The sequence below is a fragment of the Symsagittifera roscoffensis genome, chromosome 2, assembly GCF_963678635.1.
Source record: "Symsagittifera roscoffensis chromosome 2, txSymRosc1.1, whole genome shotgun sequence".
Classification (NCBI taxonomy): Eukaryota; Metazoa; Xenacoelomorpha; order Acoela; family Convolutidae; genus Symsagittifera; species Symsagittifera roscoffensis.
The window spans coordinates 63,838,137-63,849,675 of NC_087063.1; the positions used below are offsets into that span (position 1 = coordinate 63,838,137).

An 11,539-nucleotide genomic window follows, 5' to 3' on the forward strand; every position below is an offset into this window, starting at 1 on the left:
GTTTTAAAAAGGGTTTCGTGGTCTTCTGTATCATAACACAAATTCCTTTTCTGAAAAAACGCCAGACTAATGCTGATCACTAAAAAAAAAACTTTTGTAGATTGAATTTTTTCCTCAAAAATTACACGACTAAAACAAAAAACTTGCTTCTTCGATTAAAATTGCTGACAGCACAAAAAATTCGCCGATAAAGGAGCCAAAAAACATTCTGAAAAATAAGAAGTCCGGCAGGAAGACTCGAACCCCAGACATAAAGGTACAAAGGCAACGGCGTTAAGTGTAAGCCAAGTGGGAAGGAGACGCGAAGTTCTAACAAGCACAACTAAATCAGCTTCACAGTTTCTTACAGATATGTAAGAACACCTGTTTACGGGAAAAGATCTAGTTCTCGATTACAAGACACTTGTTCTCGCAAGTGTAACTATGAAAACTATGCTGAGACACGACATTCTGACAAAAGAGTTTCCCAATATACAGAATTTATTATTTAGAAAACAAACGGTTCTACTGGTTCTCATGCCACAAAGCGATATCGACCTCATCTACAATGTTAACTGTGCGCAAACAGGCTGGGCACAATCCAATGATCAAACTGGCATTTACCACAAAAAGTCAATCTGTATAATAGTTCTTTATCTTAAACATAAATTCTGAAATTTTCAATCAGAAAACAGCCAATTGAAGATTGGAAAAGAGTAATGAACGCAAGTAAACATTAAAAAAACACTGACTTTCCTGAAAAAAATCTCAACTTACGAATTTCAAAAAAAAAATTACATACCCTTTAACCTCCTTGAAGTTCTAGAACAATTCATGATTGGCATTTTTTTGATAATATGAACCCATCTAGAGAAAACTGGATCAATAGGTAAACTTTTTATTCCGCTGAAAATCTAAAAAAACTTCCATTATTGATACTAGAAATCGCTCACGTTTTTTCGCGCCATTTCCACGTTCGTATTTGGAGAAGGCTATTTACGTCATTTTCAGCAGATGAATTTCAATTGAACTCAAAAAGTGCATTTATACCCAAAGGCATTCAGAAATGCATCAATATGTATGAATGCACATCTGTAACTATTAGAGACTTTTAAGACTTTTCCTAAAAAAAAAAACACAAAAAAATCGGCAAGACCTATATAAGAGTCTTCACTACGTTCATTACTCTTAAACACCATCTTTTGTGTGAAGTAGCAGCTTGAAGTCAGTTATTTCACAAAAGAATTCTCATCAACTTGATTATTTTATTGTTCCTACCATTGAAAATGGAGTGAAACTGTGAATTCGGGATTATTTTTTTTATTCCGACCATTGAAAATGGGGTGAAACTGTGAATTCGGTTGTTTTAGTTTTCTTCGCGCAAAAACAGGTACCACAAATAATTATCGAAATGGATCGAATAATGTATCAAGTTGAAGCCCTTCCAGTCGTGATTCGAACATTATACGAAAATTCTAAAAAAAAAAATAACTCAGAGTCGAGAAAAGCCTGTTAGAAACTTTCGCTTTTTTTGGTCGAGCGAATAAAAAGAGTTCGTCTTAATTTGTTTTCAACCAAAAGCAGTTACAACAAACAATCATCAGAATGGTTGGAGTGATAAACAGAGGCGCAACACTTGTGATATAGGAAAAAAAACACAGCAGATAACACAAAGAAAATGACGAAACACGAAAGACGGAGTAACAGAAATTATTCTTTTTTTTTCAATTGATTTCTCTTAGTTTCGTCCAAAATGCGGTTATTTTTGAGGAAAGATACAGAGAAACACAATTACCAGAGTTCAATTAGAGTTTTATAAAAATCATCAAGTGGAAACTGAGCAGACCTAACTTGGGTAGACGACTGTTGAACCGACCAAAAAATTGACTATAAAACATTTTGAGCCATAAAAATTCTATTATAAGTATTATATTCTGATGTATCCGGAAGCACAAATAAATTTCAAAAATTTGATCCTTCAAACGACGAATTATGGGTCAAATAAGCAGATGTAACTTCATCGAAAACAATTTAGGCCGGAAAAATCATACGTAAAAAACCAAAAAATGAAATTAAAAAAAAAGATAGATACAACTAACAAAGAAAACTCGAAAGGAACGGCCATTTAAAATGACAAGCTCGAACATGCTCAAAAGAACTATGATGCCAGATAATCTGCTGCAGCCATCATAACACCAACTGATTTAATTGATATTGTTAATTTAGTTGTTAACACGAAGAAAGTCTATATTCCGATTTGATAACGCATGCTAACCACAAGCGTAGTCATATTAAAGCCATTTCAGCCCTGATTCGAGAAAAACTTAAAACTTTCAAAAAATGTCCCAGTGTAGAGAAAAACCAGAGTCTCAGCGCAATTTTGGGAATCAAAAACTTAATTTAAAAAAAAACTGCAAAACCGGCTATCTTTGTTTACATTGTTAAAAATTTGATCTCAATTATTTTTTATGCAACTATTTAAAAAATTGAAGAAAGTACATATTCAACATTGATAGAATTAGCCGAGTTGTAAAACAGTTGAGTACTATATTCCAATCAATCTAACACGTTCGAATCGACAAGATATAATACCGATTAATAATTCAAACCAGGCATCTCTCAGCGTAATATTAGCCAACACCTCTCTTTGATATCAAGTGCCGCAAAATTAACAATATAGCAGCCCCTACCTAAACTAAGACACTATATCATATCTGGAAATGTAGGTCATTACAAAAAAACTTAGAACCAGATCAAGTTTCAATACTGTAATCACAGAAAAAAGCGAACTTACCTTGAAAACGATGCTCAAAAAACACATCACTAAAAAAGACATTTTGATACAAAATGGAGCAGGAGAGCTTAGCACGGCAAGATTCTCAGCATTAAAATGAGACGAAAGCCATAAGAACGAAAATATATAGGTCTACTTTTATACGTTTGACTCGATTTATATTGAAAAAAAAACTTTCAGACAAAACCAATCAAGACCATTGCATCGACAATTGAAACAAAAAAGAAGCGCTAAGTGAGCAAACAATAATCATGGAAAACGCCGAGAACAATATTACCATAAAAAATTTTGCAACCGTAATGCATTGAACGACCCAAACAGGCGAATAAGCTGACAAGATAAGAATCCTTGGAAGCCTAATAAAAATTTGGATCTGCATGGGCGTTGTGAACTTACAATCCAAGTTAAAACAAAACAAATTTATATGCTTACATGCTCAAAACTTCTGACAGAAGACAGGTCTGTGGAAGTGCGAGACCTAAAGAGATGATTAATGGGAACAAAATTTTACACAGAGGCGAAGCTAAGCTTCGAACCGCTTGCGATACAATAAGTACATTATTAAAACATCATGACGCTCGGCATGTCGCAAAGACGACTTCGAACAATGAAATTAGATGAAATAACTAGACAAACAAAAAATTCAAAGATGAACATAGCCAATAGACAGTTGGAAACGAGACAATGAACGCAATTAAACAGAAAAAAGAAGATGACCTTAAAGTTCTTTCTAGAACAAACTATTATTGACTTTTTTTTGATAAAGTCTGTTTAGGAAAACTGGATCATAGGTATTATTTCTTTTAGGCTGAGAAATCTGATTTTTGAATTCCACTTTCGAAATTGGAAGCTGATCACGTTTTTCGTGACCTTGACACTTTCGCTGTTAGATAGTGGATTTGCCTTCCTTTAAACTAGAGAAATGAACTGAACTGAAAAAAAAATCCAAAATCAAACCGTGAAAAATCAAATTTGAAACTGAAATTTTATAACTTTCCCTGAAAAAAAAAGCAATCATTGCGACCTATATAAGAGTCTGAATTACGTTCATGGACTCTTATTCATGAACGTAATTCATGATTAAGTTTATTTAAGGGTTTTCAAATAGGTCCGTGTGTGTTTGATTTTGAGCATTTGAAAATATGGTGCCAGAGTCTTATTGAAAAAAATCGTAAATTTGAAGGAAACAAAAGATTAGGTAAAACAGCCGACAGAAAAAAAACCGACAACCAATAAGTTGAAAACCAACCAAAACTTTCAGCCAAAAATTTTTCGAAAAAAGCATGTATTTCCTACGTAATGTTTGCATCAAAACAATAACAAGACGGCAAGGCTAGTTGCGAGCAGAACAATCGCGTATGTGATCTTTCATGCCAATGCGTGGACGAGGCAAAACAATTTGAAAAAATTCAAAAAAAAATATTTATTAGAAGTTGAGAATAAAAGTATTGAGCAAAAAATAGTGAAGACATTAAACAAAACCAGGGTTAATAAATTACCAGTTGAACACAGAAGCTAAGCGGAGCTTCGCAACACTTGCAATGAAAAAAACATTGCGCTACGAAACAGTGCATGGAAAAAGGGACAGAAGTTTGGATCGAACCCTGTTGAGCCGAAAACAAAACTGTTGCCATAAAAAATTTCAAAAAGTTTCAAAAAAATTTCACGACTCATCGAAATTATGCACTATCTCCGTTTATTCAATCGATATAATAAAAACGTGCAGTTTTTTCAATAATTTTTATAAGAAAAAAAAACAAGAAATAAATAAAACTAGCGTTTAACGCACCTCCGATGCTTCGAACTTTTGGCAATTTTGGCGACTACGGGGTTGAGAATTTCAAATTTTGAAGAAAAAAAAATTAAATTTATGTCTTCTGACAAGTGTCTTAAAAATTCCAAAAAACGTCTTATTAAGAAAACTAAAGGAATTTGAGCAATCATAATTTGAGGTAAAAAGTTTTTTATATCTCTATAATTTCTTCGGAATATCTTAATTTGGACGCAGTCGCATTTGCACGCAATATTTGCAACTCCTGAGAGTGCTCTCACAGAACCCAACTACGGTTGGGAATTTCGAATTTTGAGAAACTTCAAAGTTAAGTTTTCTAAAAAATATACATTTTTTGAAAAACCATGAAAAACGCCACATCTCAAAAACTAGAAAAATTTGAGCACTCTTGTTTCAAGGCAAGATTTGCAACCCCTGAGAGTACATTGACAGCCCCAACTACAGGGTTAAGAACTTCAAACTTTGAAAAATATCATAAATTTAATTTCTGATTTTATTTATTTTTTTTGAAAAATCACACGAAACGTCATATCTGGAAAAACTACAAAGATTTGAGGAATCATAAAGGGATACAAGATTTGCAACCACTGAGAGTACTCCAGGGTTAGGAATTTCAAATTTTAAGCTTAATCTTAAAATTTTTTCGAAAACATCACAAAACGTTATATCTGGAAAATACAAAGATTTGAAAGTAATGATTGGATACAAGGATCGCAACCCCTAAGAAAATTCTGATATCCCACAAATACAGGGTTCGTAATTTCATATTTTGAAGAAAAAAATTAATTTAAGTTCTGAGAGTTTTTTGAAAAAATCACACAAAACATCATATCTGAAAAACTACAAAGGTTTGAGCAGTCATATTTGCAACCCCTGGGAGTCCCCAACTATGGGGTTGAGAAATTCAAATTTAGAAGAAAAAAATTTAATTGGTGTTTTCTGACAATTTACAGAGAAAAACGTCTTATCTCAAAAACAAAAAGCATTTGAGCAATTATATTTAGAGGTAAAATTGCAACCCATTAGAGTGCCCTGACAGAGCCTCACTATAAAGATTTTGTGAAATTTTTCGTATCTAAGTTCTTCAAACAATTTTAAAAAAGTAAAAAAAAACGTCACATATCGGAAACGAAGAGAATTTGAGCAGTCGCATTTGAACTCAAGATTTGCAACTTGAAACTCATGAGATTACCCTCACATTACCCAACGACAAGGTTGGGAAACTCAAATCATTTGATTTTTTTAAAATTTAAGTTTTCTGAAAAAGTTTTAAAAAATCAGAAAACACGTCATATCTCGAAAACTACAAAAATTTGCGAAGTCATTTTTAGAGGCAAGATTCGCAATCCTTGAGAATACTATGACAGCACCCAACTACACTACAGGGCGGGTAATTTCCTTATTTTTTTTTTAAATTAATTTTTGAGTTTTCTGAACACTTTCTGAACTTTCAGAAAAAAATCACAAAAATCGTCTCATCTCACAAACTAAAAGGATTTGGGCATTCATAATTCGAGGCCAAACTTGCAACCCCTGGGGAACCCTGAAAGCATCCCACTATTGGGTTGCTTATTTTGAATTCGGTAAAAAAAACACCGAATTAAAACTGGAAAAATTTCTTCATTACAATTCACGATATAGCTTAAATGTGAAAAAATCTTTAGTTAAATATGGAAAAGCAATACGTTGAAAAAACTTAGAGGTGACGAGATAGTGAAGCCCGTATTTAAATATATAATAGATATATAAATCGAAGTTAGACTTGGTAGATTAACAAATTATAGTTTAAAATTTCAATTATAGTAGGAAAAAAAAGTTATAAATTGTAATAAAACCCACGATTAAGAAAGTTTGCCCTTAAAAAACCGTACCAAATAGCATTTAAACAAACACGGAAAATGAAACGACAGACGTTACCAACTTTACCTTATTACTACCTAAATGATGGTAGTTTATTTGAATTTTCAAGCATTTTAGAAGTGAAATTTAACAACATTCCATCTAAATTGACTATCCTGTGAGCTAAAAAATTATTAACGGGAAAATTCTACAAGGCTAGCCGCAAGGGAAATTAAAATTAAAATGAAAACAGTTTAAAACAAAATTCCGCACTGTGGCTACTATGGGGATAAACATTAGACATGATAGGCCGAAGATGACGTGGAATTTGAATTTATAATGAAGCGAACATTCGAAATGATTCAATGATGCTTCTAGACAAGTGATTTAGATGGGAAAAATGTGTATCAATTTGGTAACGCTTGCTAATCGCAAGCTTCTTGATGATTTTTCCTCGCATAAAGATTTCATAAGAATTTGTATCGAAGACTGTTACGCGAGTGCCTCAATCCAGATTTAAGGTTTGAAAACTTGCACTCTGTTAACAACAAGTCAATACTTTTAACACAAATGGCCTGAAGCGCATGCTCCTGTAATCATTATGGCAACATTAGGTGCAATGCTTCAATGCAGTTATATTGAAACACACCCTTTTACACGGATGTTTGGTTGCGCCCCTTCGGATGTTTGGTTTCGCAGCGGCATATATTATTTTACATTAATCCATACATTATGAGACAGAAATTAAAGAGTAAGATTGAGAACGACTATCACTCTAGCTCAAATTTGAGTGGAAAACGGAGACACTGAGTCAACTTTTTTGAATTATCAATTTGGAGCCCGCATCACGAGGAAAGCGATACAAGATTATCCATGATCTTGCATTGAGATACCTCAAACCGCTTGAAAATAAAATTATCAAATATGCGCCATAGTTCCTCGCTCGCCACTTCGAGGGTTCCATAACAATTAATTGGGTTACACAGCAAAGAGTAGACAGGTCATTAAGTTGAAAAACAGTACAGTACCCAAACAGAATTGGGATGTCAAGGCACCGCCCTGACACAGAGGCAAAGCGCCGCTTGGCACCACTTGCAATACAACAGACAAGTAGCAGTGCAAGCTAGCAGACAGTAAAAGAAAGCCAAAAGTCCAAAAAAAAGTACTTAAAAAACACTTTTAAACAATTTTTTTTTAAATTGAAATAGTTGTCTGGAATCATGTTCTATTTGCAAAAAACAGGTCCATAAACACAGTCGATGGCAATTAATAAAAACTCAAATATTAAATAACAAGCGGCAACTGAACCGACAAAACTTGAGTCTCCTCGTGGTTCAGTATTTGGGTCTGGTTTCCGATAAACTGTTGAAAAAAGTGGAGCCCATTTGCAGCAAGATCAGCATTGTCTTCACTGTCAGGAAGTTTAAGTCTTGTTAACCTTCTCTGAAATAACGCATTCCGGACGAGCTGAGAAGCCGAGTGTTCAAGCTGCAAAGCTTGCTATGTCGGGATGACTGCCCGACATCTGACTACGCGCATCACTGAGCACGTCTAGTTCCCCGGTCGGACAGCATCTGTTGGAATGCGACTCTGATCATCAAAGGAAAATCTTGGATTCGAGCTACAATGTCATTAAGCTAGCCACCCTGGCGCCTCTTTACATCGAGAAACTCAAACCAGGGTTGAATACCAAAGAGGAGTACGCGGGCCGCCCTCTGACAATGCAGTTTTAAATTACTTTATTGTGACACTCGTCATTGACGGTTTAGTGTTTCGGTTATTTTATGTCAGTTCTGACCAGGGCTTCCCCAAAAATATTGGGAAAGGACAAAAAGTATGGCCATTATGTATGGAACTACCTTCGATTATCGCCATAATTTAGGGATGACGTAACCCCATTGTGTAAAACAAATAGTGAGCGAGCAAGCGCGTTCACCTGCAAAACAAACAACGCGCGCACTTGTATTGTTCGCATTGAGCCAGCGTGGTTTTGCTTTGCTCAAACCGAGTTTGTAAAGCATGTCTCCACGTCACCTTGAGGCTACTCTTTTCTTAAAAGTCAATAAAGAGCTTTGGGATACTTAACTCGCTTAGAAAATTTTGTAAAATTGAATAATTTGTTTTGATTTTTCATTTATAATTATGGAACGAATAAAACCCATAATGGCCATTATTTATTTTTCCAGAGCGATTATGGAAATAATGGAGGGAAAGAAGGATGATTTTGGCATAATGTAGGGCGGAAACCCCATTATATGGCCATATATTTTGCGCCTGGTTCTGACATACCTATAATGAAGTATGATTTTGTATTTTGTACTATTTTTAGACTGATGCCGAAAGCCGAAAACGTTTTCGAATAGAATATTAACATTGATCCCTGTTTCTCTACTGTCCCTACTCCATGTGCGGCGGTCAGTGTTTAGTCGAAGTCATTAAATGTCTAGATGGGCCAGGTCATTATATGCGGCGATCAGTGTTTGGTTTCAGTCGTTACTGCTTCGGACCGGCCTGGTCACTCTTTTCTTTAATATCACAATCACTAACTTGGGGCATTTCAGATATTAATTTAATATTTTCGTTTCTAAGTTTCTTTACGCTCTCACATTTAGGATCAACAAAAATTCAATACTTTGTTGGTCTACTTTTTAACGAGTAAGAAATAAGGGTTGTCTACTAATTAAAACGTAGGGTTCACTTGTATTAAACTGGAAGAAAGGGAAATAACATCCTCCTATTACTACTAAAGTGGTAGTTCAATTACAGAACCATTGATAAATGATAATTACATTGCAGCACTAACTATTTCACAATCAAAATGTCTTTAACTACCATTTCAGAAGTCAATGCACCGCCCTTTCCTTTCCCAGTCTCCGTACCGCGTAGGTTCAGGCCCTTTAGGCCCGTTAATTTCACTCTGTTTCTCGATTTCCTTGGCAGATTTATTCCCTTCTTCGCTCTTATTGGAATCTGTTTCGGTTTTGACGGACGCACTAGTATCTTTGATGTTGCCGTTAGAGGAGAATCTCATAGGGTAAGACAACAATTGACGACCCGATAAAATTTTCAGCAAACTCATATCATCCGGTTGTTTCTCAAAATATTACCTGAAAACAAGCGAAAAGTTAAATTTTGGGTGAATAGATGAAGGAGTTAGTTTTCCCAATCTGGTCGGCTTGAATACTGTGCCAGTCGGTCATATTTAGAAGTTTGACCTTGAATTAGAAGTTTAATTTCGATTTTAGGGACAGAAGTAATTTTTTAAAATGTAACATTCGCCCGGAAGTACATATCGACGGAAAAAAAGCTAGGTTCTAATACGACTGGCTAGCGTCTAAAAACAGCTCTACATGCTTTTCACCGTCTCTGCCAAAGCCAGTTCTTTTGGTGGTCTTTCTAACATCGGGTCGACGAAAAAAAACCGTTACTGTTTCCGGCTTCGTTCAGAACGCTCTAATTAACTTAATTATGTGCAGAAATAGTGAGCTCATGGTTGGGTCTCAGTATCCCCAGACCACGAGGTCACTCCTACAAACAGGGCTACTACTACTATATTATATTACTATTGTTTTTGTTCAGTGTGACATTCGACCAGAATGAAGGAAAATGCAGATTCGGCGATTTCGAATTGTTAGCAGCTAACCTTCCGAATTGACAGTTTTTAGAGATTAGTGACGTTATTGGGACGATTAGTAAAACTGTAACAGTCGCCTACTTCGGTCACATATGAGGTTAAAGAAAAATAGGCCCTATCACCATTGGCTCAAGAGTCAGGGACACTATCTCTTGTGTTTTTCTACCTCGAACGGTCGGAGCCAATTCGGTTCACTTGCGACATGAGACTAAAAACCCGTTACAGCTTAAAGGCCGAGTAGGACCGGAGGCTTCCAAGACACCTCTGCTGACCCATCGAAATGCGATCACGACGGGATGGAAAAGAGTTGGTAGAGTATCCAGAAACAACACCAGAGCCAGGGAGTCGATACTAGACGAAGACCTGGCGAAGAATGTGAGCCTGAGTCTTCACAATTCCTTCTGTTTGAACCGAGAGTCGAGGGTAAAGAGTTTACCCAATCAAGCGAAGAGATTGCAGGAGCAAAAGGAGTGGATGCGATCCTATGAACAGCTGAAGGTTTGGGAGGAGATCGTGATCAGCTCCGATGATGAAAAGAGGTGTGTGAGTCGTTCATATCTGGAAGTTTGACCTTGAGGGACACGAAAATACGTGGTTTTCGAGTGAAGTTTTAATTTTTAAAATTTCGAATGGAGCCTGTCATTCTCAGTTTTCTCGGAACAACTGAAAAAAAAAAGTGAAAAATCAGAACGACCGAATTTACAATTGCGGGAAAATACTTAAGAAAACAGCAGGCAATTGCTTTTCGCAATTTCCAGATACAAAATAAGACACGAGTAGAGCCGTCTCATCCTGAAATAGGAGGAGTGTAACATTTGCCCGGAAGATACATATCGACGGAAAACAAAACTAAGTCTTAAGACGACTGGCTAAGACCACTGAATCAAGCTCGTTAATCTTGATTTCTTCTTAATCCGGAAGGCTGTTCTCCACCCTTCACCGTTGTCTGCAACGGCCTTGCAACTATTGTAGCGACACAATAGTTGCAACTCGGAGTGCTCTCTGTTAACTCCGCGATTTGTTGTCGTTTTTTCTCACAATTTCCGTACTTCTCGTGATCGTAGCTAATGTTGTTCTCTTGTTTTCTAGCTTTTCTGCCAAAATGGCCGTTTCTGACGTTTCTCAGAAATGTTACGTAATCACTTCGAAAATTTAAAAATCAGCAATTTCCGAATCCTTTAACCTTCACGTTTTGTTCAATCGTTCAAATAACGTTCTTAATTCTTAATAATCACCAATCCGGAAGGCTCGCTGCTAAAAATTCGAATTCTGCAGAGATTGCATTTCGGCCATTCTGGTCGAATGTCACAGAGAGATAATCACGAGAAAAGAGTGCAATTATTCATACTGAACCAGAGTGAACCTTCAACGGAAAGGTGGACAGCTTGAGTGTCCCAATGGTTCAGACTACAACTTCAATTCTAGAGTCTAAACTTATTTTCTTTATTAAAACTGGTTAGTATTGAACTAATCAAGTTATTTTATTTAATTCTCGAGTTGC

General features: G+C 35.8%; 1 protein-coding gene across 2 annotated transcripts in view; it reads right to left on the bottom strand.

Annotated features, from left to right (window-relative positions):
* The window catches only part of LOC134840045 (DENN domain-containing protein 1A-like), a 38,163-nt gene extending 28,656 nt beyond the window's left edge, over window positions 1–9,507 (bottom strand). For both annotated transcript variants that reach the window (XM_063855674.1, XM_063855672.1), the window contains exon 1: window positions 9,237–9,507. The gene's annotated coding sequence lies outside the window, so the exon portion shown is untranslated. The remainder of the gene's footprint in view (window positions 1–9,236) is intronic.
* Between the last annotated feature and the right edge of the window lie 2,032 nt (window positions 9,508–11,539).